The sequence below is a fragment of the Choloepus didactylus genome, chromosome 17, assembly GCF_015220235.1.
Source record: "Choloepus didactylus isolate mChoDid1 chromosome 17, mChoDid1.pri, whole genome shotgun sequence".
Taxonomy (NCBI): Eukaryota; Metazoa; Chordata; class Mammalia; order Pilosa; family Megalonychidae; genus Choloepus; species Choloepus didactylus.
In genome coordinates this window covers 29,112,644-29,140,580 of record NC_051323.1, presented here as the reverse complement: position 1 = coordinate 29,140,580, position 27,937 = coordinate 29,112,644, and the positions used below count along the sequence as shown (strand labels likewise).

General features: G+C 36.2%; 1 protein-coding gene and 1 non-coding gene across 7 annotated transcripts in view; both read left to right on the top strand.

Moving 5' to 3' along the window:
• Positions 1 to 27,937, top strand: part of EHBP1 (EH domain binding protein 1) — an 870,491-nt gene that overhangs the window by 576,328 nt on the left and 266,226 nt on the right. The window lies entirely within an intron of this gene.
• LOC119513007 lies at positions 27,152 to 27,258 on the top strand. Its single transcript, XR_005212516.1, has one exon. It is a non-coding gene; the product is annotated as a U6 spliceosomal RNA (small nuclear RNA).

Sequence of the window (27,937 nt, the reverse complement as noted above, 5' to 3'; positions counted from 1 at the left end):
AATGTGTGTCCTGGTGAGTTGGGATATAATGTTCTATATGTGTCTGTTAATTTTCTCTATTTCTCTCCTTTCTTTGTTTCTCTGTTGGTAGGGCTTCCTTTAGTATCTGAAGTAGGGCAGGTCTTTTATTAGCAAAATCTCTCAGCATTTGTTTGTCTGTGAAAAATTTAAGCTCTCCCTCAAATTTGAAGGAGAGTTTTGCTGGATAAAATATTCTTGGTTGGAAATTTTTCTCTCTCAGAATTTTAAATATGTCATGCCACTGCCTTCTCACCTCCATGGTGGCTGCTGAATAGTCACTACTTAGTCTTATGTTTTTTCCTTTGTATGTGGTGAATTGCTTTTCTCTTGCTGCTTTCAGAACTTGCTCCTCTTCAGTGTTTGACAGTCTGATCAGAATATGTCTTGGAGTGGGTTTATTTGGATTTATTCTATTTGGAGTTCGCTGGGTATTTATGCTTTGTGTATTTATATTGTGTAGAAGGTTAGGGAAGTTTTCCCCAATAATTTCTTTGAATACTCTTTCTAGACCTTTATCCTTCTCTTCCCCTTCTGGGACACCAATGAGTCTTATATTTGGACATTTTATTTTATCTGTCATATCCCTGAGATCCATTTCGATTTTTTTGATTTTTTTTCCCTATACTTTCTTTTGAGCTTTCATATTCCATTCTGTGGTTCTCGAAGTTGCTGAGTCGTTGTTCAGCTTCCTCTAATCTTGTACTCTGAGTATCCAGAATCTTTTTAATTTGGTCTACAGTTTCTTTTATTTCCATAAGATCATCTATTTTTTTATTTACTCTTGCAATTTCTTCTTTATGCTCTTCTAGGGTCTTCTTTATGTCCTTTATATCCTGTGCCATGCTCTTGTTGTTTGTCTTTAGTTCTTTGATTAATTGCTCCAAGTACTGTGTCTCCTCTGATCTTTTGATTTGGGTGCTTGGGTTTGGGTTATCCATATTGTCTGTTTTTTTCATATGCTTTAAAATTTTCTGTTGTTTTTGGCCTCTTGGCATTTGCTTTACTTGATAGGGTTCTTTTAGGATATGAAGGATTATTCAGACACCAGTCTCTAATTTGTCAGATTTACAGGTTGGTGGCGTACACTTTCTCTAACTAACCAGCAGATGGCATCTGTGAGTCCCCTATTCCCCTCAAGTCATTTCTCCCCAACTTTGTCTTTGTGGTGTGTGGGAGTCTGGTTCTTGTGGGGTCCAATTGATGCACCAAGTTTGGGTGTGTTGTTGGTGCTGTCCGCCCTGAATGTGGGGTGTGTGTCTGAGCAGTTAGGGACGCAGGTCAGCTTTACTAATCAAACTTCCAGGTGTTCCTGGAGATTTAAGGCTGTTGCAAGAGTCTAAACCTTCATTTCAGTCTCACCACGGATTGTCACTGCTGCTGACCCACAAGTCCTTGGTATTGGTGTAGGGTCCCTGGGATTTCCGGGTGGGTTCCTCTTCCAAGCTGTGCCCTTCTAGGGCCTCTGCTGAGGGAAGGCTGTGCTACATCACAAGTGTGCACCGTCCCTCAAGAGAAGCCCTGGGCTGCCGGGCTGTGCAGGGGCGTTCCAAGCCTGCTGTAAAGATGGCTGAATGGGGCATGTTAGTTTCCCCCTTTTCGCACAGCTCTGCCTTCCCAGCTCCGGGACAATTACCTGTGGGTGCTCAAAAGGCTATTGTCCACGCCCGATATCGTGGCATGTGCGCGGTGTTGCCGGAAACACTTCCCGTCACACTGGGTCCCTTGGCACGGCTCTGGTCTGTGGCTCAGGTGCTGGGCAGGAGCGTTCCCAGCCTGCTGGGAAGATGGCTACAAGGGGCATGGTTTTTTCCCCTTTTGGCTCACCTCTGCCCTCGCTCCGAGACAACTAGCAGTGGGTGTGTGAAAGGCTGTCTTACACGCCAGATATTGAGGTGTTTGCACAGCCCTTTCCTGCCGTGCTTCACTGGTTCTCGCTGCCGTATCTGCAGCCGCTTTTGTTTTTTTTTAAAAAAAAGACCTAGTCCGCCTCCAAACGCCAACCCATGGTTTCCCCATACAGCAGCATGGCTGCCAGACATTCAGTGGCTTACTCACTTGTTTCAGAATGCAGACTCCCGGTTTCACCAAGTGCACAGTCCCTGTGGATTTAGCAGACCTTGTCCAGCTGGTGCATTGCTGGAACTGGTGTTCTGGGCTACTTTCTGGCTTTTATCTAGTATTTTTCATGGAGGTGATTTTTGACCTGTCTCTCCTAGGCGCCATCTTAGGTTCTCTTTCAAATGGTTTTGAAATTTATCCTTCTATTGAAGTTTTTAGGTCAATTATGTATGTTGGTTAAATCTATAAATGAACTTGTTTATCCACTATGTCAAAAACATAATTTGAATGTACAAACCTTTAATAAATCCATTACCCGGGTTCTTTGTATCCTAAAGTTTGAGGTTAGATTATTTCAGCTTTTGCTTGATATACAAAGAGTCTTTCTCTTATTTGCAAAGATACTTGTAGAATGCATGTAAATTAATCTCATCAAACAGCACCTTACTCCATAAAAATGCTGTGATTGCCGTATTTGCATTGTGGGCTTAGTTAGGATAAAAAGTGCTAATAGGGTTTTCCCCCATGTTGTCAAGGAATTAAAAAAAAATACTTTTATCACATTGAAAGTATGATATAACATGTATCAAAGGGAAACTATTCCTTTAAAATTCTAGGGCTCAGATGTGGGATCTGTCCCATGACCCTGCTTTTGAAGCAGGTTTATAGAAATCTTCATACAGCAACTTATTTTAACACAAACCCATGGGTATAGAACTCATTATTGGTCTAAGCCACTTTTACAGTTTAAAACCAGTTTTCTTGGCCAACAATGGCCACTAGTGATGTTAATGTAATTGTGTTGATGTATGTTAATGTCAGCAAGGCATGGGCACAGCCCGCCAGCCATCAGATAGAGCATTCTGTATGTTGAAGCTAGTAGCTGTATAAAGAAATACTTCTCTATTAAAATAGTTGTTTTTTTTTTTTTTTAATTTAAATCAAAATTTGCATTAGTTTCACATTAAAGGGCTTATTAAGAGGCATGCTGTAGGGTTTTAAAGTCAAAAGGCTTTGGAATCCTGGTAACTTAATGAGCCTTATACAAGGTATCAAAGGTGGGATTCAATAAAATATAATGAAGTGGTTTTCTGAAGTCATTGTAACCAGGGTTAGAACCAGCACACCTAATAATTCTGACAATTTCCTCAGATTGCACTTCTGAATGAGAATGAAATCCTAGATATGGGGCTGTGCTCTTGAGTGTCTAGTAGTTTCTAGGTACACAAGCAGACAGAAGCTATTAGCTATTGAGTTAACTTGTTGAGTTTTACTACCTGTGATAACCCAACTGGGTGACAATGTTGAACTTTCCTTAGTTGGCAGCCTGATGTAGAAGGCTTTTGGATTTTATTTTATTGCTCAGCTTGGAATCTGCTGCTAAAATGCAACTCACATTTTCACACTTTACTTGAGCATATTTAACCCAGAAGGCCAAAGTATTTTTTGGTTCTTCTTAGGAAGCTGCCTATGCAGGATATTGCTGGGTAATGGTGATAGAATAGTCCATAAGGAGAAAAGGAAGCAAAAATTGGAGTTGATGAAGGTATCCTGTGCCCTTGATGGATGAGACAAAAGTAAAATTTTGAAGTTCTGAGACATAAAAAATAAATAATTTACTAGAAGTTCTAACCAGAGCTGTTAGGCAAAAAAAGAAATAAAAGGTATCCAAATTGGAAAGCAAAAAGTAAACTATCTCTATTTGAAGATTACATGATCTTATATATAGAAAATCCAAAGAAAGCCTTGAGAAAACTGTTAGAGCTAATAAACAGCAAGTGGTAGAACACAAGATGTACACACACACAAAAATCAATTGTGTTTCTTTACACTTTGGAATGGTCCAAAGGGAAATTAAAAAACAATTCCATTTAGAAAAGCATCTAAAAAAATAAAATACCTAGGAATAAATTTAACCAAAGATATAAAGGACTTACACACTGAAAACTACAAAACACTACTTAAAGAAATTAGTGAAGACCTAAATTAATGGCAAGACATCCTGTGGTTATGGATTAGAAACCTAAATATTGTTAAGATATCATTACTATCTAAAGTAATATACAAATTCAATGCAATCCCTATCAAAATTCCCCCAGACTTTTTGCAGATATGGAAAAGCTGATTCTCAAATTCATATGACCTGCAGGTGGCCCCAAATAGGCCAAAAGAATTTTGAAAAAGAAGGACACAGTTGGAGGACTAACACTTCTGATTTCAAATTATTCTACAAAGCTATAGTAATTTAAATGAATAGTACTGGTGTAAAGATGACCAATGGAACAGAATTGAAAGTCCAAAAAATAGACTCATATGTCTATGGCCAACATAAGGATGTACTTAGGTACATGTGGTGGGGAAAGAAGAGTCTCTTCAATAAGTGGTACTGGGAAAACTGAATATCTACATGCAAGAGAAAGAAATTAGACCCCTCCTTCATACCATATATAAAAATGAACTCAAAATGGAATAAGGACCAAGATACAACAGTTAAAACTATCAAACTGTTAGAAGGTAAGGTAGGGGCATATCTTCATGACTTGGGATTCAGTAATGGATTCTTACATCTGACAGCAAAACACGAGCAACAAAAGAAACAACAGATAAATTGAACTTCATCAAAATTTTAAACTTTTGCACATCAAAGAACATTATTAATAGTAAAAAGGGCAAACAACAGAATGGGAGAAAATAGTTTCATACCATATACTGAATAATGGTTTAATATCCAGAATATATAAAGAATTTTTACAGTGCAACAATGAAAAGACAATCAACTTTTAAAATGTGCAAAGGTCTTCAGTAGACACTTTTCCACAGAAAATATACATATGAAAAGATGCTCATCATTAGTCATTAGGAAAATGGAAATCAAAATTACAATGACATACCACTTCGCAATCACAAGATGGCTATTATTAAAAAACAGAAAATAACAATGTTGGAGAGGATGTAGAGAAATTAGGACTCCAGTGCATTTTTAGTGGGAATGTAAAGGGGTGCAGCCGCAGTGGAAATCATTATGGAAGTTCCTCAGAAAGTTAAGTATAGAATTACCATATAACCCAGTGATTCCACTTCTAAATATATACCAGAAAAAAAGTGAAAACAGGGTCTCAGATACTTGTACACCAGTGTTTATAGCACAGTAGTCAAAAGGTGGAAACAACCCACAAGTGTTCATCATCAAAAGAGTGAATAAACAAAATACAGTACGTACACACAATGGATATTATTTGGCCATAAGAAAGAATGAGGTTCTGAGATTTGCTGCAAAATGGTAGAACCTTGAAAACATTATACTCAGTGAAATAAGACACATAAAGACAAATGCACGATGTAACTTATAATAGATATCTAAATAGCTAATCTGCGGACAGTAGATTAGAGATTACCAGAGGAGGAACGTGTGTTTGGTGGATATGGTGAGAGTGTAAATAAAGTTAAAAAAAGGAAGTTGCAAAAGTTAATATCCAGAATATATAAAGGATAAGGATAGGTATTTAAGGAGAATGGAGTCTGGGGGTAAGGACAGAGGGAATAGCCTTGACAAGGGCACAGAGAGAGAAAATTGCTGCAGCTTCATACTCAAGGTAGGGAAAGCGCAGGAGTTGAAGCTAGTGAGATGAGCAAGAGCCAGGCTGTAGTTGACCTTGTATGCCATACCAAGGAATTTATCCCTGAGACCTGTGTATCCCAAACCTGCTGTCCATCAGAAATCACCTATGAGTCTGTTAAAACATACAAATTTGGCCAGGGGGTGGAGGAGAGGAATTATATTCTTAGTAAAGCTCCCTGCATTATTCTGATTCATGATTCTAGTAAGTTATAAGGAGCCATGGAAAATTTGTAAGCAGAGAGGTAATATTATCAAAGATTTGTATTTTGAAAGATCAGTTTTTAGCTTTTAAACTTTTTAGGCTGTGACTCTCAGTAAGAAATAATTTTACATTATCATTCGGCACGCAAATATATGTACCTATATGTAAGTAATAAAAGATTCACAAAACACATCTTATTCTTACTAGTATTGTGGAATGCTCTGGTATTTCCTGTTTTATCTTGATGTTTTAGAATACTGGCTGCAAGCTACCTAGTTGATTTTGCAACACATTAAATTGATTCCATGATCTATTAATGGGGCATAGCCTATAGTTTGAAAAACCACAACTTTAGAGAATGAATTGAGATATGCAAAACTGAAGGGCGGCTTGGAGATCAGATGGGCAGTTAATTCATTTATCCAGGTAATAAATGATGAGGGCATGAACTAGGACAGTGGCAATAGGAGGTATAGACAGAGAAGAGGGGAAAGAGATTCAGGAGGTATTTAGAAGATGGTGGAATCAGTTCTTCTGACCAATTGGTTATGAGTATTGAGGAAGGTCAGGGAATCTAAGATGAATTCTAGATTTCTAGTTGAATGTTTGCATACTTGTACTTTAAAGCAGATAGAAAACAACAAGGGGAAGACTTCGGGGTGGGGGAGGCAGGTTGTGGGGAGAAAAGAGATATCCGGAAGGCAGTTGGATATAGAAATGATCCTTTTACAAGTCAGATTCCTTTAAGTAAATGTTTTTTCTTTTTTTCTTTTTTTTTTTTTTAAATCTTCATTTTATTGAGATATATTCACATACCACACAGTCATACAAAACAAATCGTACTTTCGATTGTTCACAGTACCATTACATAGTTGTACGTTCATCACCTAAATCAATCCCTGACACCTTCATTAGCACACACACAAAAATAACAAGAATAATAATTAGAGTGAAAAAGAGCAATTGAAGTAAAAAAAGAACACTGGGTACCTTTGTCTGTTTGTTTCCTTCCCCTATTTTTCTACTCATCCATCCATAAACTAGACAAAGTGGAGTGTGGTCCTTATGGCTTTCCCAATCCCATTGTCACCCCTCATAAGCTACATTTTTATACAACTCTCTTTGAGATTCATGGGTTCTGGGTTGTAGTTTGATAGTTTCAGGTATCCACCACCAGCTACCCCAATTCTTTAGAACCTAAAAAGGGTTGTCTAAAGTGTGCGTAAGAGTGCCCACCAGAGTGACCTCTCAGCTCCTTTTGGAATCTCTCTGCCACTGAAGCTTATTTCATTTCCTTTCACATCCCCCTTTTGGTCAAGAAGATGTTCTCCGTCCCACGATGCCAGGTCTACATTCCTCCCTGGGAGTCATATTCCACGTTGCCAGGGAGATTCACTCCCCTGGGTGTCTGATCCCACGTAGGGGGGAGGGCAGTGATTTCACCTTTCAAGTTGGCTTAGCCAGAGAGAGAGGGCCACATCTGAGCAACAAAGAGGCATTCGGGAGGAGGCTCTTAGGCACAGCCATAGGGAGGCCTAGCCTCTCCTTTGCAGCAACCGTCTTCCCAAGGGTAAAACCTATGGTAGAGGGCTCGACCCATCAAACCACCAGTCCCCTATGTCTGTGGTCATGTTAGCAACCATCAAGATGGGGTAGGCAAATACCCCTGCATTCTCTACAGGCTCCTCAAGGGGGCACTACATCTTTTTTTCCTTGTTTTTCTTTTTTCTTTTTAACTTTCCCTTCTTTTTTAAATCAACTGTATGAAAAAAAAGTTAAAAAGAAAACAAACATACAATAAAAGAACATTTCAAAGAGACCATAACAAGGGAATAAGAAAAAGACAACTAACCTAAGATAACTGCTTAACTTCCAACCTGTTCCTACTTTACCCCAAGAAAGTTACCTAATATAGCAACATTTCTGTGAACTTGTTCCTACTATATCCATCAGAAATTAACAGACCATAGTCATTCCTGGGCATCTCCAGAACGTTAAATAGCTTATCTGTTCTTCTTGGATTATGGTTCCCCCTTCCTTAATTGCTCTCTATTGCTAGTTCCCCTACATTCTACATTATAAACCATTTGTTTTACATTTTTCAAAGTTCACATTAGTGGTAGCATATAATATTTCTCTTTTTGTGCCTGGCTTATTTCGCTCAGCATTATGTCTTCAAGGTTCATCCATGTTGTCATACGTTTCACGAGATCGTTCCTTCTTACTGCCGCGTAGTATTCCATCGTGTGTATATACCACATTTTATTTATCCACTCATCTGTTGAAGGACATTTGGGTTGTTTCCATCTCTTGGCAATTGTGAATAATGCTGCTCTGAACATTGGCGTGCAGATATCTGTTCGTGTCACTGCTTTCCGATCTTCCGGGTATATACCGAGAAGTGCGATCGCTGGATCGAATGGTAACTCTATTTCTAGTTTTCTAAGGAACTGCCAGACTAACTTCCAGAGTGGCTGAACCATTATACAGTCCCACCAACAATGAATAAGAGTTCCAATTTCTCCACATCCCCTCCAGCATTTGTAGTTTCCTGTTTGTTTAATGGCAGCCATTCTAAGCAGTGTTAGATGGTATCTCATTGTGGTCTTAATTTGCATCTCTCTAATAGCTAATGAAGCGGAACATTTTTTCATGTGTTTCTTGGCCATTTGTATTTCCTCTTCAGAGAACTGTCTTTTCATATCCTTTGCCCATTTTATAATTGGGCCGCCTGTACTATTGTCATTGAGTTGTAGGATTTCTTTATATATGCAAGATATCAGTCTTTTGTCAGATACATGGTTTCCAAAAATTTTTTCCCATTGAGTTGGCTGCCTCTTTATCTTTTTGAGAAATTCCTTTGAGGTGCAGAAACTTATAAGCTTGAGGAGTTCCCATTTATCTATTTTTTCTTTTGTTGCTTGTGCTTTGGGTGTAAAGTCTAGGAAGTGGCCGCCTAATACAAGGTCTTGAAGATGTTTTCCTACATTATCTTCTAGGAGTTTTATGGTACTTTCTTTTATATTGAGATCTTTGGTCCATTTTGAGTTAATTTTTGTGTAGGGGGTGAGGTAGGGGTCCTCTTTCATTCTTTTGGATATGGATATCCAACTCTCCCAGCCCCATTTGTTGAAAAGACCATTATGGCTCAGTTCAGTGACTTTGGGGGCCTTATCAAAGATCAGTCGGCCATAGATCTGAGGGTCTATCTCTGAATTCTCAATTCGATTCCATTGATCTATATGTCTATCTTTGTGCCAGTACCATGCTGTTTTGGCAACTGTGGCTTTATAATAAGCTTCAAAGTCAGGGAGTGTAAGTCCTCCCACTTCATTTTTCTTTTTTAGAGTGTCTTTAGCAATTCGAGGCATCTTCCCTTTCCAAATAAATTTGATAACTAGCTTTTCCAAGTCTGCAAAGTAGGTTGTTGGAATTTTGATTGGGATTGCATTGAATCTGTAGATGAGTTTGGGTAGAATTGACATCTTAATGACATTTAGCCTTCCTATCCATGAACATGGAATATTTTTCCATCTTTTAAGGTCCCCTTCTATTTCTTTTAGTAGAGTTATGTAGTTTTCTTTGTATACGTCTTTTACATCTTTGGTTAAGTTGATTCGTAGGTACTTGACTTTTTTAGTTGCTATTGAAAATGGTATCTTTTTCTTGAGTGTCTCTTCAGTTTGTTCATTTCTAGCATATAGAAACATTACTGACTTATGTGCATTAATCTTGCATCCTGCTACTTTGCTAAATTTGTTTATTAGCTCTAGTAGCTGTATCGTCGATTTCTCAGGGTTTTCTAGATATAAGATCATATCATCTGCAAACAAGGACAGTTTTACTTCTTCTTTTCCAATTTGGATGCCTTTTATTTCTTTGTCTTGCCGGATTGCCCTGGCTAGCACTTCCAGCACAATGTTGAATAACAGTGGTGACAGCGGGCATCCTTGTCTCGTTCCTGATCTTAGAGGGAAGGCTTTCAGTCTCTCACCATTGAATACTCTGCTGGCTGTGGGTTTTTCATATATGCTCTTTATCATGTTGAGGAAGTTTCCTTCAATTCCTACCTTTTGAAGTGTTTTTATCAAAAAGGGATGTTGGATTTTGTCAAATGCTTTTTCAGCATCTATTGAGATGATCAATTGATTTTTCCCTTTTGACTTGTTAATGTGTTGTAATACATTGATTGATTTTCTTATGTTGAACCATCCTTGCATGCCTGGAATGAACCCCACTTGGTCATGGTGTATGATTTTTTTAATGTGTCTTTGGATTCGATTTGCAAGTATTTTGTTGAGGATTTTTGCATCTATATTCATTAGGGAGATTGGCCGGTAGTTTTCCTTTTTTGTAGCATCTTTGCCTGGTTTTGGTATTAGATTGATGTTAGCTTCATAAAATGAGTTAGGTAGTGTTCCATTTTCTTCAATGTTTTGAAAGAGTTTGAGTAAGATTGGTGTGAGTTCTTTCTGGAAAGTTTGGTAGAATTCCCCTGTGAAGCCATCTGGCCCTGGGCATTTGTTTGTGGGAAGATTTTTGATGACTGATTGGATCTCTTTGCTTGTGATGGGTTGGTTGAGGTCTTCTGTTTCTTTTCTGGTCAGTCTAGGTTGTTCATATGTTTCCAGGAAATTGTCCATTTCTTCTACATTATCCAGTTTGTTGCCATACAGTTGTTCATAATATCCTCATATAATTTTTTTAATTTCTTCAGGATCTGCAGTTATGTCACCTTTTTCATTCATTATTTTGTTTATAGGTGTCTTCTCTCTTTTTGGTTTTGTCAGTGTAGCTAGGGGCTTGTCAATCTTGTTGATCTTCTCAAAGAACCAACTTTTGGTGATATTTATCCTCTCTATTGTTTTTTTGTTCTCTATGTCATTTATTTCTGCTTTAATCCTTGTTATTTCTTTTCTTCTACTTGGTTTAGGATTGGTTTGCTGTTCATTTTCTAGCTTCTTCAGTTGATCCATTAGTTCTTTGATTTTGGCTCTTTCTTCCTTTTTAATTTATGCGTTTAGTGGTATAAATTTCCCCCTCAGCACTGCTTTTGCTGCATCCCATAGGTTTTGGTATGTTGTGTTCTCATTTTCATTCGTCTCTATATATTTAGCAATTTCTCTTGCTATTTCTTCGTTAACCCACTGATTGTTTAGGAGTGTGTTGTTTAACCTCCAGGTATTTGTGAATTTTCTAAGTCTCTGATGGTTATTGACTTGTAATTGTATTCCATTGTGGTCAGAGAATGTGCTTTGAATAATTTCAATCTTTTTAAATTTATTGAGGCTTGTTTTATGTCGCAGCATATGATCTATTCTGGAGAAAGTTCCATGAGCACTAGAAAAGTACGTGTATCCTGGTGATTTGGGATGTAATGTCCTGTATATGTCTGTTAAATCTAATTCATTTATCAGATTGTTTAGGTTTTCAATTTCCTTATTGGTCCTCTGTCTGGTTGATCTATCTATAGGAGAGAGTGATGTGTTGAAGTCTCCCACAATTATTGCGGAAACGTCAATTGCTTCCTTTAGTTTTTCCAGTGTTTCTCTCATGTATTTTGTGGCACCTTGATTGGGTGCATAGACATTTATGATTGTTATTTCTTATTGTTGAATTGCCCCTTTTATTAGTATGTAGTGGCCTTCTTTGTCTCTCAAAACATCCCTGCATTTAAAGTCTGTTTTATCTGAGAATAATATTGCTGCACCTGCTTTCTTTTGGCTGTAGCTTGCATGAAATATTTTTTTCCATCCTTTCAGATTCAGTTTCTTTGTGTCCCTGTGTCTAAGGTGAGTCTCTTGTATGCAACATATTGATGGTTCGTTTTTTTTGATCCATTCTGCGAATCTATATCTTTTAATTGGGGAGTTTAATCCATTTACATTCAACGTTATAACCGTGAAGGCATTTCTTGAATCAGCCATCTTATCCTTTGGTTTAAGTTTGTCATGTTTTTCCCCTCTCTCTATTAATATCCTTTATTGTACCCATACCGAATCTCTTTAGTACTGAACCTTTCTCCAAGTCTCTCTGTCCTTTCTTTGTTTCTCTGTCTGTAGGGCTCCCTTGAGTATCTCCAGTAGGGCAGGTATCTTGTTAGCAAATTCTCTCAGCATTTGTTTGTCTGTGAAAAATTTAAGCTCTCCCTCAAATTTGAAGGAGAGCTTTGCTGGATAAAGTATTCTTGGCTGGAAATTTTTCTCACTCAGAATTTTAAATATATCATGCCACTGCCTTCTCGCGTCCATGGTGGCTGCTGAGTAGTCACTACTTAGTCTTATGCTGTTTCCTTTGTATGTGGTGAATTGCTTTTCTCTTGCTGCTTTCAGAACTTGCTCCTTCTCTTCCGTGTTTGACAGTGTGATCAGAATATGTCTCGGAGTGTGTTTATTTGGATTTATTCTATTTGGAGTTCGCTAGGCATTTATGATTTGTGTATTTATGTTGTTTAGAAGATTTGGGAAGTTTTCCCCAACAATTTCTTTGAATACTCTTCTTAGACCTTTACCCTTTTCTTCCCCTTCTGGAACACCAATGAGTCTTATATTCGGACGTTTCATATGATCTATCATATCCCTGAGGTCCATTTCGATTTTTTCAATTTTTTTCCCCATTCTTTCTTTTATGCTTTCATTTTCCATTCTGTCATCTTCCAGGTCACTGATTCATTGTTCAACTTCCTCTAGTCTTGTACTGTGAGGGTCCAGAATCTTTTTAATTTGGTCAACAGTTTCTTTAATTTCCATAAGATCATCCATTTTTTTATTTAGTCTTGCAATGTCTTCTTTATGTTCTTCTAGGGTCTTCTCGATATCCTTTGTATCCCGTAGTATGGTCTCATTGTTCATCTTTAGTTCTTTGAGTAGTTGCTCTAGGTGCTGTGTCTCTTCTGATCTTTTGATTTGGGTGCTTGGGCTTGGGTTATCCATATCTTCTGTTTTTTTCATATGCTTTATAATTTTCTGTTGTTTTTGGCCTCTTGGCATTTGCTGAACTTGATAGGGTTCTTTTAGGATGTGTAGACCAATTGAAGTCCTTATCTCTAATTTATCAGATCTACAGCTTCGTGGAGTACACTTTCTCTAACTACCCAGCAGGTGGCGTCCACGAGCCACCTGTTCTCCACAAGCCAGTTCTCCCCTGCTTAGCCTTTTTTGTGAGTGGGGGAGTGAGTCTTGTGGGGTCCAATTGGTGTACCAAGCTTGCTTGTGTAGTTGGTGTTGCCCGCCCTGTATATGGGGCGTGTTTCTGGGCAGTCAGGGAGGGGGGGTGGCTCTAACAATCAAAGAGTTTTAAAGCTGCTGCAATAGTGTAATCCTTCAGTTCAGTCCTGCCACAGTTTGTCTCTGCCACTGACCCACAAGTCCTTGGTATTGGCGTATGGCTCCTGAGACTTGCAAGTGGGCCCGTCTTCCAGGCTGTGCACCCCGGGTCCTTTGTTGATGGATGACTGTGCTATGTCACAGGTGAGTGCCGTCCCCCCAGGGCAGTTCTGGGCTGCTGGGCTGTGTAGGGAGGCTCCCAGTCTGCTGAAATGATGGCTGAATGGGGCTTTGTTAATTCACACTGCTCCACGTTCCCAACTCTGGGACAATCAGCTGAGGTTGCAGGGAAGGCTAATGTCCATGCCCAGTTTTGTGATGTGTGCCTGTTATTTGAAGCGCTTCCGTGACACTGGGTTGTCTGGGGCAGCTCTGGGCTATGGGGCTGGTGATGGGCAGGAGTGTTTCCTGTCCACCAGGATGATGGCTGTGAGCGGACACCCCCCCTTTTCTTGGGAAGTTGTGGTGTTTAGTGAATTTTCTCAGCCACTGGATTATTGCCTTTTGTCCCAGAGCTCTCTTAGTTCTGCTCCTGTCTTGACCTGCCCAAATTGCAAGTCTTTGAAGCTTTCTGTATTGGGCTTCTTAGAGTAATTGTTTTAGAAAAAGAAAAAAGGATTAAAAAAAAGGGCCCTCCTCAGAGATCTAATGGGTTATTGAAATGCTAAGAGACAAAGCAATTAGGGCCATTAAGGAAAGGTCCACAGGGCAGAGAGATCAGCTTTTCTTCGGGATTTGCATATGAGCCTCAGGGCCTGAGCTCTGCCCTTCCCCTTTCTATGTTCACCAGAAGTCCAAAAATCCTCCGCTTTTATTTTGGAGTTTTTCGTGTTGTTTTTTTCTATGCCTGTCTCCTCTCTGCTGGGCTGGCTGCTCTCAGATTCTCTGGTGTCTGGTCTCAGTCTATCTATGGTTGGAGTTTGGATCAGTAGAATGAGTTTCCGATAAGGGCTGCCACTGCAGTTCTCCCTTCTCCTTCCCGGAGCTGACAGCCCCTCTTCCCATGGGACTGAGCCTGGCAGGGAGGGGTGCGGGTCCCCTGGCCACAAAAACTTACAGATTTCGTTGATCTCAGCAGTTCCACGATTTCATGAGTATTGTATGAAGTATGCCCAAAGTCAGATTGCTCTGTGGTGTCCAGTCCACGCAGTTCCTGGCTTTCTACCTACTTTCCTGGAGGAGTAACTAAAACATACAGCTCACCAGTCTGCCATCTTGCCCCACCTCTGTTTTTTCTTTTTTCTCTTATTAATGTACATATCTTAAGGCTTTGTCCTTTCTTAAAAGGAACAATCTACTGTCTTTTACATTGGTTTCTAGTATTTTTATGTGGATTGCCTTCAAATATTTAAAACTTTCTCTCTATGCTATAAGGTCCTGTAACACGAATTCCAGGACATCTGACTCCTACCCACAAAATAAAACATAAGAATTTAACTCTTTTCTTTCTTTCGAAACCATATCATCCTTTCCTCATCTGTCAGAGTTGGCAGTCTTATTTTTCTGCTCCCTCTGCTTGTATTTATCATTCTGTATTCCATTGCTTCGTGGACATTAATAGTACCAATTCACTCCCATTTGTAACCAACTATGTGTTATATGCAATGTAGCAATACAGGTTTGAAGTCTGCTGACTATCTTCATCTTCTGCCAAACAGCTTAAAAAATGAGATTGTAGTTACTGTCCAAGTTATCATTCAGTTTCTGTGGGTCAGGAATTTGGGAAGGGCTTGGCTGAATGAATGTTTCTGGCTTGGGTCTCTCATGTAGTTGTAGTTAAAAGTGGTTGTGGCTAGAACATTTCAGAGGTGGGGAAAGGGCCGGAGCAGAGGATGGGTTGCTGGCCAGGCATCTCTTTTAACTTCCTGTAGTCTTGAGGCTTCTCCTTTTCATTCTCTTTGGGGGAGTTGGTTTGGATTTCTCACAGTGTGGTGGCTTCAGAGCAATCAAACAAGTTACATGGCAGCTAAAGATTTAAAAGACTTCCAGTTCTCAAAGTGGAAGTTGGATTTTCTGATCTGGCCTTGGAGGTCACTGTGTTACTTTTGCTATATCTCTTAGCTACAAACCAGTCACAAACCTATCCAGATTTAAGGGGAGGAGAAGCAGACTCCACCCCTTGATGGGAGAGTGATAAAGTTCTAAAAAGAACATATGGGATAAAAAGTATTTTTGTATAGAGTTTGCAATAGCTATGTAGAAAAGTAATGAATGCCGTCATATAGATTGTTAGTTTTGATGAAGTTGGTTGCCATATTAGGATTTTTCCTCGAATCTTTAAAAGATCAAGTTAGCTTTTCTGACTTAATTTTCTATATGTTGGTTAATCTTAGAACTTGGATAATTTGCATTCTATACAACAGAATTAAGTATACAGTTTTGAAGATACCTTAAACCTGTGAGTTTCCATGGTACAGGATGGTTCACAAGATCAAGTATTTAGCCAGCTGTAGAGAGTGTGGTCATTTTGAATTACTATTTTGTATATATTTTCTAAGAGCAGTTCTAGATTCCTACCTTCACAACTCTAAATGATCCTTGTATTGTGTTGAATAGACTGAAAATTTTTCTGAATATCTGAAAATACATTCTCACATCAACTGCTAAGTTCCTTGTTAGAACTTTAGGCATGGCTATATGGAATAGATCAAATATTATTGGCTCTTTTTCATAGCCTTGCAATTTTTCATTAGTGATAGGAAATAGTTCTGACAAGACACTGTCTTTATTTAAGTGTGTGCATTAAGTATTGCTTATTTCAGAAATAAGCACCTATCAATCTAGTAATGAATTTTGAATGATACATTTGTTTATCATAAATTTGTTCCCAGTACTGCTGCCATGCTTGAACTGTGCCTAATAAATATCATTTGATAACTTACTGACATAAATATTAATGCTAACTGTGGCTCTAAAATTGAACTTTATAAATTTAAAATGCAGAAAAGCAATCCCTAGAGGTTAGAAAATAAAGAGCAAAAATGAATATGGATGCCCCCCCCATTAATTGTGTTCTTTCATAGAGGGTGGCAGAATTTGTCTATATTAAAGTCTATCTGACCTAGTAATTTGGTGTAATGCTGTTTAAAGTATTATAACCACTTGATGGCACCCTTTGATTTGGTACAAACTTCATTAGCCATAGCATAGTGCCGTATAGTATTTGTAAAGGAATAACACATAAGAACTAAAGACTGTAAGGTATCTGGTTAATGTAGAGATGAAATGAATGCAACAGCGAGGCTAAGCTTTCCTGACTCTTCATGAGAGAAGAGATGAAAAAGGAAGAATAAGCTATTGTGCCAAAGGGATATGATGAAATTCAAGATCCACACACATAATCTCTGGTTCAGCCTCTGAAATGTTAATCCCTGGGTAGAATTATTTGAGCTATAGATTGCAATTTATCATCAAAATGGCACTGTGTCCAACAATACTTTTTATATGTGTGATGTTTAGACTATCCAATTTTAATATAAAATGGTTCACAGAGCACTGGCTAATATTTAAGTAGCAACTCTTTCAGGTTGTGATTCTGGGGGTTGAGATGGGGTGGTTTCTTTACATCAAAAACTAATCGTATTTTAGATTGAGGGCTTTTAGGGAATCTTCTCTGCTTCTCTTTAGTGACAGCTTAGTTTTAGTGCCAGAGAAAAAGGATTTTTGAAGAATGCCTCTTGTTAAATTTAGTGGTTGAGAATTGTTTTTTTTTTTTTCTTTCACATGCAAAGGATATTTTTATAATTATAGAGTAGTTCTATAGTATTCTTCTGACATTGCTTAAAAATATTCTAGCTAATGAAATAGTATACTTTTAGAGTTTGTATGGACTTTCTTTTCTCTCTCAATATTATATCAAATATTTGTAGAGTTCCTCTTATTTAAACTTTCCAACTTCTACTCATTAGGGAAAGTAGTGATAATTCATATGTATTTGTGATGTTTTCTTCTTTGAAACCAAATTGATTAAGTTTAGAAAACTAAATTTGAGTAGTGTAGATGGGGGGAAATATTACATGTGTCATTTAATATTTAGTAGCAATCATGTTATGATGTTTTCTTATGTTAAAAAAACAACTTTTATTTTTAATAAAAACCAGAAAGCTCAAAAGAACCTTGTTCTAAGATCTGGAAGCTTGAAATTCCTGTTTAACTATATGCATTTCTTTTCAATTTTATTATGCTTATTTGTGAGAGGCTTTTTTTTTTTGCCTTCCTTGAAGAAAAACTATTATTTTCAATTTCATTACTGAGAAATTATTTTACTTAATAGCTTTGTATTTAGATTCTTTGTACCTATTTCTGAAGGTAGAAATTACAGGTTTAATCTCTAACAAAACCCTATATTTAAACTATACCCAATAGATCATACTATTTCAATACCTTTGTTACTGGTTGCAAATGTTGAAGGTGTGTTGTGACACTCTATTAGATTCTATAGCACATATCTTTGAAACACTGCTCACCTGTGCATGGATAATTCTGTCTTGCCATATTTTAGCCGTAATGAGAAAAATATTTGATTTATTTGTGGTGGAAAGCATATGTCCTGTTGGAATTGGCTGGACTTTGGTAGCTGTCATTTTAAGTGATCATGAAGAGTTAAGAGCGAGATCTAGTGTCACACTTACGAAGACCACAAGCTGTGCATACTTGAGGCTTGGTAGTCCTTTATAACAGTCAGTCAAGAACAGAAAGCATGTGGTAGTCCTTTCGCTGCTCCCAACAGTGAGTGCTCTGTGAAACTGAATTGTCATCACAAATTGCTTTTGGAGGCAAGGGGTTCAGAGTATCCGTTGGAAAGACACAGGCACATTTAGTAAAGAGCATGGGACTTTGAACTTGATGATATTCATACCTAAATATTACAAAGTTTTTTCATCCATTTATGCAATTACACCTGCTGACTTTTTGACTTAGATGCCACCCTGAACGCTGATAGAGTTAAATTAGCTGAGTGATTTAAAATGACACTTTCTCTACTATGTAATCTCCCAATGGAGTACTCTGTGCTTTCTATTTCTGAGGACTGGAGGTTGGGCAGTGCCTCAAACATGCACAACTTCTGGTTTTCATAGATGTGATTCTGGATCTAACTCATAACTCTCCTTGATCACCTAAAGAAGACAGCTGCCAAAGTCAAGACTGCAGTAACCTTTTACAGAAGTGTGCTGGTTCCACATGGAGTGCCAACGCATACATCATCCAACTCACTGCATTGGCGCTCTCATAACCGGTTGCCAAATACAGCATTCCAGCCTGGTGCCTTTCAGCATACACAAAACTGGTCAATGTCCAACTTTATCCAACCACTGTCACTAAATCCAAAACCTCGTGATGCTGTCATGGATGCCTGTGGGGTAGCACTCCTGCAAATTTAGAAAACATGAAAATATTAAAGCTACTAGGGAAAATAAAACCCTTTAAGATGTCATCTACCTAAAGCTTATTTGTTTTCTGTGTACCCTCTCTAATTTGCTCTGTGATGTCAGTGAACAAAGTTTACCTGGTCTTCCTACATCCTTCTAGTTTTATAGGTCCTGTTAAATAAGTTTCAGTGGGCTGGTGTTTGAAACAGGGCTCAGGTGAACATTTATATTTCAACTGTAGCAACTGCATGCATTCTTGGTGATTGACTTTTGCCCCGACATAGTGTACTCTTGTGACATTGAAAGAAATAAATGAAGAAACTGCTCCTTGACTTAATTTGTATTGGCAGAAGAAAGCAAACAGAGTGGTTTGTTAGGTTGCTAAAATGTCAAAATATAGTCCTGGGACAATTTCTAGCACAAAGGTTTTTGTTTTGTTTGTTTTAAATAATGTGCGGGTGGTTGCATGTTCTTTGAAAATACACACTTTTGTGAGAAAATTGAATTCCAGTAATACCTGAATCAGGTTAATAACAGGAAATACATTGTTTGTCTTTATTTAAAGTTGTATTTTATTAGTCAGATGCTTGTTGATGAAATGCTTGAACATTAACTCTTTAGAGAATTTCACAATTTTACAGAAAATAGTGTTAATTCATGTAAGTATTATGTAGTTAGTAATGTGTTATTAAAAGAAATAAGGCATTATTCCTGTACACACTTATATTAAGTTGTGGTTTTAGTGATCATGCATTTTAAATACTTTTAGTTTCTACATGTAAGTTAAACAGAGTATAGCAGAACCCATTTCAAAAGTAAAGTCTAAAACCTTTCAGTAAGTTCTTGTTACTTGTCTACAGGTTTTGTCTTTACAGATTATTTAAGTATTTCTGCAAGTAGTACACATAAACGAAATAACCTGGTTTGTAGATTTCAGTGTTCATTCCATCATTGATTGAATACAAACCATATGCAGTTGTTGTTACTGCGTTATTTATCTTGAAAGCATTGCTTTCTTACAGTTAATATACTTCTAATTAGTGTTGTAGTGTTTTTGTTTTCATTAAGCTGTAACCTACTGTAATATTATTCTATAACTTTAGAGCCTAGTTTTTTAATTTAGATGTGGGTTTTTTAATTAAAATAATCAAATCATAGAAATTTAGAGCTGGAAGGGGGCTTAGAAATCGTGTCATTTTGCATATAAAGAAACTAAGATGTCATAATCTAGTAACTAGTCTAAGGTCATATTTGTAATTAATGGTAGACTACTCACGTCCATTCATTTTCTTCACTCCTGGACTGAGGTTTTATCTACCAGCTTTAAGTATTCGCATGTATGTGATAGTATGATTTAAATGTTTGCTTTTTGTATCTCTCCAAATAGAACATAATTCAGCTGTGTTAGAAAAATGGAATTTGATTTATTGTAAGAAAAGACATTTTATGATCAAAGGTTTTTTAGGTAAAGATTAATTTTACAGAGGTAGATTCTTAAACAAAAGAAAACATGACCATAACAAACTAGGAAATGCTTTAGTTTTATTTTAAAAGATGGTCATTAGAAAAAAAAATTTATAATTATGTGGAAAATGCCTAAGTGTAAAAAATTTTAAATGTGTTATGATATAAGTTTGTTAGGTAACAAAGTTATAGTTAGTTTTAATTCAACTTTCTGAGAGATGAATTTTTAATGATATTTTCAATACATATAAAAGAAATGGCCATTTTAAGTTTTATTTTTAGAATGATTAAAATACATATTTAATTTTGTATTTACAAATTATTAAAATAGGGAAGTGTGGAAATATTCTTGACCATATTGACCAAATGTTCTTTAAGAATATTTATAATGGTAGTTTAGAGATCTAAACTTGAGATCTCTTTAGAATAAGTGCTTGTGTGTGTTTAATGCTAATGAGTAAGTTTCTAAACAGCCACAGCAATGCGTATTCGCTGCTTATTGCATCCTTATTACTACTTTGCTAATAAAGCATTTTTGTTTCAAAGTTTCTGAATACAGTTGTGTTATACCCAGCCTTCTCTTTGTAATCCAGATACAACACTGCACCCATTGTTATATATAGGTTAAACTTGGATTAATACTGTTTTACAAGAACTATTTACAGAGCATTATTTCAGATCTCTGCATCTACTTTTAAAGTATGTCAATTGCTGCAGTTAATTAAAGTGCTACATATGTTGCAGAGTAAGCCAACTTAAAGAATAGGGCATGAATTTCCAGTTATGTGAGCTACAGAGTGATTGTACTTTAACATGAAATCTGCCTCTGTAAACCATAATATCCTGCAGTCCTGATATATTAGTAGTTCATATCCTTTCTCCTTCTAAAACATCCCATATTTTTGCTTATTTTTGGAGTCAGAAATCTAAGTATGCATAACTGATTCCCACACTTAAAGTAATGCTTTGCAAATAATAGACCCTCGGTGAGTGTTTGAAAAATGAACTTGTCATTTACTCATATACAAAACCTGTGGCTTTTCTTTCAGTTTAATCTTAGGCTGTTATTTCATTTTTCAGTTGATAGTTTTGTCCTTCCTGTTAATTTTAAGCTTACAGTGTAAGGTAGGAAGAGTTATATATATATTTTTGTAAACTCATAGTACCCAGCAAGGTGCTGTGCACTTATAAATTCCCAATAAATGGGTAAGTGGGTGCCCAATTGACTTCATTCTCAGTAAATTTGGAGTGAGACATTTAAGACCTGTTGCCCACAGTGTTCTTAGTTTCATATCTGAAGAGGCTATGTGTTGTCATAGATTCTGTAAATCAGATGTGCTGGGTATAATGTGCAAATAAAATTGATATGTACAACTTTTGTGTTTTTTAGACTTTTATTAGAACTTAATGGATCTTAAAAAAATCTTATTATACAACCAACATAATGGAAATTTGGAAATAATAAATTAAATTAAAATTAAATATTCAAAAGGAAAAGTTATTTATAACCCCATCATATTAATACATCGATTTTAGTTTACCATCATTCTTTTCTTGTTTTAAACATACGCATGTTATATTTTTAGGTTGCTGCTCTTTGCATTTAGAGTCGATTAAGTTCATAATTAGCATTAGTATATTTATTTTAAAATGTGCATTATCCCTGTGTTATTTTCAGACTTTTATAGAAGTGCTGTTAGAATTGATGCTTTTGTATAAGTATGTAAAAGCAGTGTGTTTATTAACTAAACGTTTTCAAATGATTGAGTTCTTTTCAGCCACGCACAGAACTGCTTCCAGGTGTGAGCAATGAGGGGACTTTCTGTTCTCGCTGCAGTGACTCTCGCTTTGGAATTTACCCCAGTGAGTTTGACCCAGTGAAAATCTATAGGGCTTCAGATCATTGTACAAAACCCATCAGTCGCTTAGGCTTTTGGGATGACCTTGTTGATTCAAGGACAGTTTTTGTGACTAGGTTCAGAGTTGATTTTAGAAGTAGATTTCAAAAGATACATGTCAACAAGTAGAACGTATAAAATGAAAGTGATGAGTAGAGTGTGTGTGTGGTAAAAATGAAATAAAATTGAAGGGAGCCACCTGAGATGGCTCAATTTAATTTGGTAGAAAGGTCTTATTACCTTTCAGGAGACTGAAAATGAAAAGTCTAAACTGGTAGCAATACTTATTTGTAAATAATGGCTCTGTGCTGTATATGATCTACTAAAGAAAGAAGGGAGAGATAGAAAAGACTGTTTTCTTTATTCTCCAGTGTAAAAGAAAAATGAGCTCCACTTGGAAGAGATAGTAGTTATCTTACGTGTTAGGAAAGAGGGAAAATAGAGGAAAAGGAATCTATGTTTATGTCAGAGGATCTGTCTGTGAGGTTAAGCCCTGGATTTAAAGTCTTGTTTACTATAAATCAAGTGGTCCTAGAAAGACCTGTGTCATATGCCACTGGTATTTCTTAACCTTGCCTCACATCCAATTTCCCTCTGTCTATTCTGTTCTTTCTTTATAAGTTACTATCATTATTACCTGGAATACAATGGAAATCTGAGAACTTGACTTCAGTTCTAGCCTTCTCTGTTCCTTAATGGCTGCTTTCTAAATAATTCATAGCATTGTTTTTTTTCCTACCTTCCTTTATTTTACTTCACCCCAAGCCCTGCCCTTTATTGATGGAACTGATTCTTGAAAATCCACTCAAAAGTCAGTCACAGTATGGTTTAAAGCATATTACTGGTTTTGACTGCTTTGTCTTTTAAATTAAACAGGTGTTGCAAGGAATTAAATTGCAGTGACTAGTGTTTCTCATTAGCTGGATAAAGCAGTTTTATTTAGAAAATTGATTTTATAAAAATTATTAAAAGACAGGATAGATAGCATTTTGCATTTTTCACTGATTCTTCATGTGTGTTACCTTTTAATTAAACCTTTCTTTCAATTGAATATTGTCTTTTAAACATTGTACATCTGAAAAAAAAGATGCTTTTAGTGACTGTATGCTAGGCTAAATTTGTGTACTTATTTCCAGATACCCTGAACTTGGGGAACTGTGTTTTTGCAATATAGCTCTTTTTAACTCTGTGTTTAAATAAACATATATTTTTAAATGGTTATCTCTGCATATTTAAAAATTAAATAAAATAATCATGATCGATTCTGCCATATTTAGTGTCAAATCTTCTTTAAAAACACTTTTTACCACACAACGGAAATGAAAATACTAAATAGATAAGTTTGCAAAGCCTGTTTTTGGATAGAGAGAAAAGGCACATAGCATTTTTCCTAATTTCTAAATTGGATAAACTGCGGTTTAAGTAGAACCTACTTAAACACTTTTATTTTTTGTTAGCCTAAAACATGTATAAACCCTTTCTTTTACCATATATATATTTAAATAAGCAACTCTTGATATCTCCTCTATATAAAGTGAAATCTTTCTTTAATACTAACACAAGTAAATTCTCAGCCAAAGCAAAAAGAATGAATGCTTTGCTAATCATCCATAACCAGTGTGTATGTATACACAGAAAAAAAAATCAAATCTGCTTTTTCCAGAACCTTTTGATGGAATTATTAGAAGGAAGGAAGGAAGGGAGGTAGGAAGGAAAGAGGGAGGAGGAAGGGAGAGAGGGAGGGAAGGAAAGAAGGAAAAGGAAGTTCAGCACAGATCAGGCCCTTGTAATTTATGAGTTTAAAAGTTATGTTTTTATTTTTATCAATGCAGGCACATGATGACAAATCAAACATTATGAGAGAACTTTTAATGGAAATCAGCATTCTTCTGCCGCTTCCTTTCCCACCTCTACCCCTCTCCTTGAGGCAGCCTTTTTATATACATACTTTTATTTTAAAGATTCTGAGACAATTTTATTGATTGTGAAATCTTAAAGTTTTAAACAATACTGAAGCACATTGAAAAAGCCAAGGCATCTTTAAGGAAAAAATAGAAAATGTTCCAATCAAGGACTATAAAATTGAGGACTTTAGTTCCATATTATAGTCCCTAAGGGAGAGAAGGAAGAGAAGTGGATGGAAATGAAGATAGTCATGTGAAAAAACAGGGGAGAGATGAAGATAGACACTTATACCCTAGGATAAAAACAGGAACAAAAAGAGGCTGAGCTAGGGAGAGAGACAAGAGATATATACATGCTTTTTTAAATAATTTTTTTATTTGAGAAGTTGTAGGTTTTTAGAAAAATCATGCAGAAAATATAGAATTCCCATATACCCCCGCATTAGTAGCACTTTTCATTAGTGTGGTATTTTTGTTACAATTGATGAAGATTACTATAATTATACTGTTAACTGTAGTCCATAGTTCACATTAGGGCTCACTGTTTGTGTTATACATCCCTATGGGATTTTTTTTGTAACTTTTATTCTAGTAACATATACAACCTAAAAATTCCCGTTTTAACCACATTTGATGAATATATAATTCAATGGTGTTAATTACTTTCACAATGTTGTGCTACCATCAGCACCATCCATAACCAAAAGTTTTCCATCACCCCAAACAGAAATTCAGTACCAATTAAGCATTAACTTCATTTCTTACCCCCACCCTGGCACCTGGCTACCTGTACTCTGGCTTCTGACGCTGAATTTGGTTATTTTAATTATTTAATACCAATGAGAGAATAAAGTATTTATCCTTTTGTATCTGGCTTATTTCACTCAACGTGATGTCTTCAAGTTGCATCCATGTTGTCGCATATATCAGAACTTCATGCCTTTTTATGGCTGAATAATACTCTATGGTGTTTATACCACAATTTGTTTATCCTTTTGTCTGTCGGTTGACACTTGGGTTTCTTCCATCTTTAGGCAATTGTGAGTAATGCTGCTTTGAACATTGGTGTGCAAATATCTGTTCAAGCCCCTGCTTTCAGTTCTTTTGAGTATATACCTAGAAGTGGGATTGCCAGGTCATATGGTAATTCTATACTTAACTTTCTGAGGAGCTGCCAAACTGTCTTCCATAGCAGCTGAGGCAGCCTCTTTTAACTGCTTCAGATTCTCATTCTTCTGGTACTTCCTGTGATGGTTCTGGTTCTATATAATATGCTTGTACTCTGTTTCATGATTTATCAAGTTTAGATAACACATTGAATCTCCAATTCAGATTGCACATGCCTGGCTGACAGCAGTTCAGAAGTTCAAATAGATATTCTCTGCTAAATCCCTCAGGCCACCTCCTTTGTGATAAAGTTCCTCAAGGGATCAGGACAATTCTGTTGTTGTGCTTGCCATTGTTCCCACCACCTCCAAAACCGGCCTCACCTTCAAGCCCATCCTCACCCTCTACACCTGCTCTCTGATTTCTGTTTTGCTTTTTTGTTCTTGTTAAAATCTATTCTTTGCCTCTTTTTTTGTTATTAAAGTTTGAATAAACCATAGATTCAGATTAGGGAAATTCTATATTTTTCCTTTTTAACCTGCACAGAATTCATTTCAAAAATGTCTGTATAAACCTAAGTAATACTTTTTTTTTCTTTTCCTTTGATTTTTCCACTGTAGGTCAATGGGCCTTGATAAAACCTAGCTTCCTTACCCTTCCCTAATATATGGTAGTAGCCTGGCATAAAGATTTTGGTCTTAAAAAACTGAAAGAGCAGACTTGGTATAAATTTTACTTGATTTTATGCCCTGTGATTTTAACATTCTTCTCAAAGGACTCTTAAGTAAAGAGAAATAATAAATTCTGTAATATCAGTCTTTACTGCCCATCTGCCCCTTAATGCTTCTCAGCTGGTCCTTTCTACTGTTTTTTTAACCGACAAACCACTTCAACATAATTCAGCCCTCCCCTACATTTTTCCTAGGAGATAATTCCAATTTAAAATGGTAATCATGATAAAAATGGAGCTCAGTATTTAATTTTAGGACTTTACTTTTACTAGAATACATCAATTCCTTCTAGAGATTCCTGTACTGATTTTAGTTCATTTTAAACAGCTTGTTTGGGACTCTGCCTAGAAATATGCATGAAACTGTGTGACCCTGCATAAATCTCCCTTTCCAGCATTATTTGAATTATCTTTGTTACTTTCTGTTAATTCTACGAAATCTCTACTCAATAGTTAAGTCAGAAATCCTACCTTCAAGTAGGGATATTAGGCTGTGGATCAAGTCTACTAAGTTATCATTGAATTGGATTTTTTAGTTGTCATTAAAGCTACAGATGGAAAGGCATTCCAGGACCCAAAAATGCTTTGCCTTTTTAGGTAGCCTAACTGTACTCTGAGGATCTGACTTATCCTTTCTTAGTATAGTAGTAGGATTTACTGTTATTCTGCCTAATCACGAGTCAAAAATAAAGATGTTTCTGTTTTATTTCCTGATTTAGTTCCTATACTAGTTGAGTTTTTTTCCCTTTGCAGAATATATAATACAACATATTGGTAACTTTTTTTTAGTTTTTCTTTATCAACTAATATTATAATTAATACCAGTGAATTGTATATTGAAAAGAGATTAATATGGGAAATTTGGAGTTATATATATGTTACTACAATAGAAAGACTTTTTTAAAGTACATTTTTCATAGCATTGTGTTATTTTCTGAAGGAATAACTATAATTCTTGATTTTAAATGATAAATTTATTTCCTATGCTTCCATGTCTTTAGGCTATCATTATACTATTAACATTTTAAACAATAAGGAACTGATCAAACCTATCTTAAAATACAGAGTTTTTGTTATTGAAATGTCATGACCATAGAACCTTTCCTTTCCCCACATTTTTCATGTATAGGGAATTTCCTTTGAAAATAAGGCAAGTGAACTACTTCTAAAACAGTCAAATAAGTATTATCTCAAGAAATTTTAAAGCATAGACTTACTTAATGTCTCAGAAATATGAAGTTTTTTTAAAAATGCATAAGGCAGTAATAGTCCTGCAAACGAACATGAAATTTGAATTCTCACACTGAAGCTACGCATGCCATTACTATGAACTGAAAAGCTGCATCCAGTTCTATGTAGGGACTGTGGAATTTGGGGGAACTGAAAAATAAATAAATGTTAAATTTCTTTTTCATTAAATATATATGAAAAATTAAAAAAAATGTATGTATTATGTGCTTCCTTCAGCAGCACATGTACTAAAATTGGAACATTGCAGAGAAGATTAGCATGGCCCCCATGCATGGATAACACACAAATTCATGACACATTACGTATTTTTATATGAAATCATAATAAGCAAACCCATGGAGTCAGAATCTGGAATATAGGTTACTAAGGTTGGTGGGGATAGGGAATGGGAAATTAAGGCTTAAAATGTACAGGGTTCCTATTTGGAAATATGGAAATAAGTGTTTTGGTAATGGATGGTGGTGATGGTAGAATAATATTGTGAACATAATTAACAGCACTGAACTTTTAATATGAATGTGGTTAAAAGGAGAAATGTCAGGTTGTATATATGGTAACAGAATTAAAATTAAAAAAAAAATCTATGAAACTGCATTACACAAACAGAGAACTCTTTTGTAGCATGGACTATAGTTAATAGTACAATTATAAAAATGTACTTTCATCAGTTGTAGCAAATGCTCCACACCAATGCAAAGTATTAACAGTAGGGTGGTATGTGGGAATCCTGTATTTTATACATGATCGTTCTGTAGACCCACAACTTCCCTAATAATGATATTTATGTGTGTGTGTGTGTGTGTGTGTGTGTGTGTGTGTAGCCTGATATAACATAGCATTGTCTTTTCAAAAAATTTTCTTGAATTTTTTCTTGAAATTATGCCTTGAATTTTACTAAGCTTTCAATAGTAAAACAGGAAAGTGAATGATTTCCACATTTTTTTCATTTCCTTGTTAGGTTTTAACATTAATTTTTAATTGAAAAACTA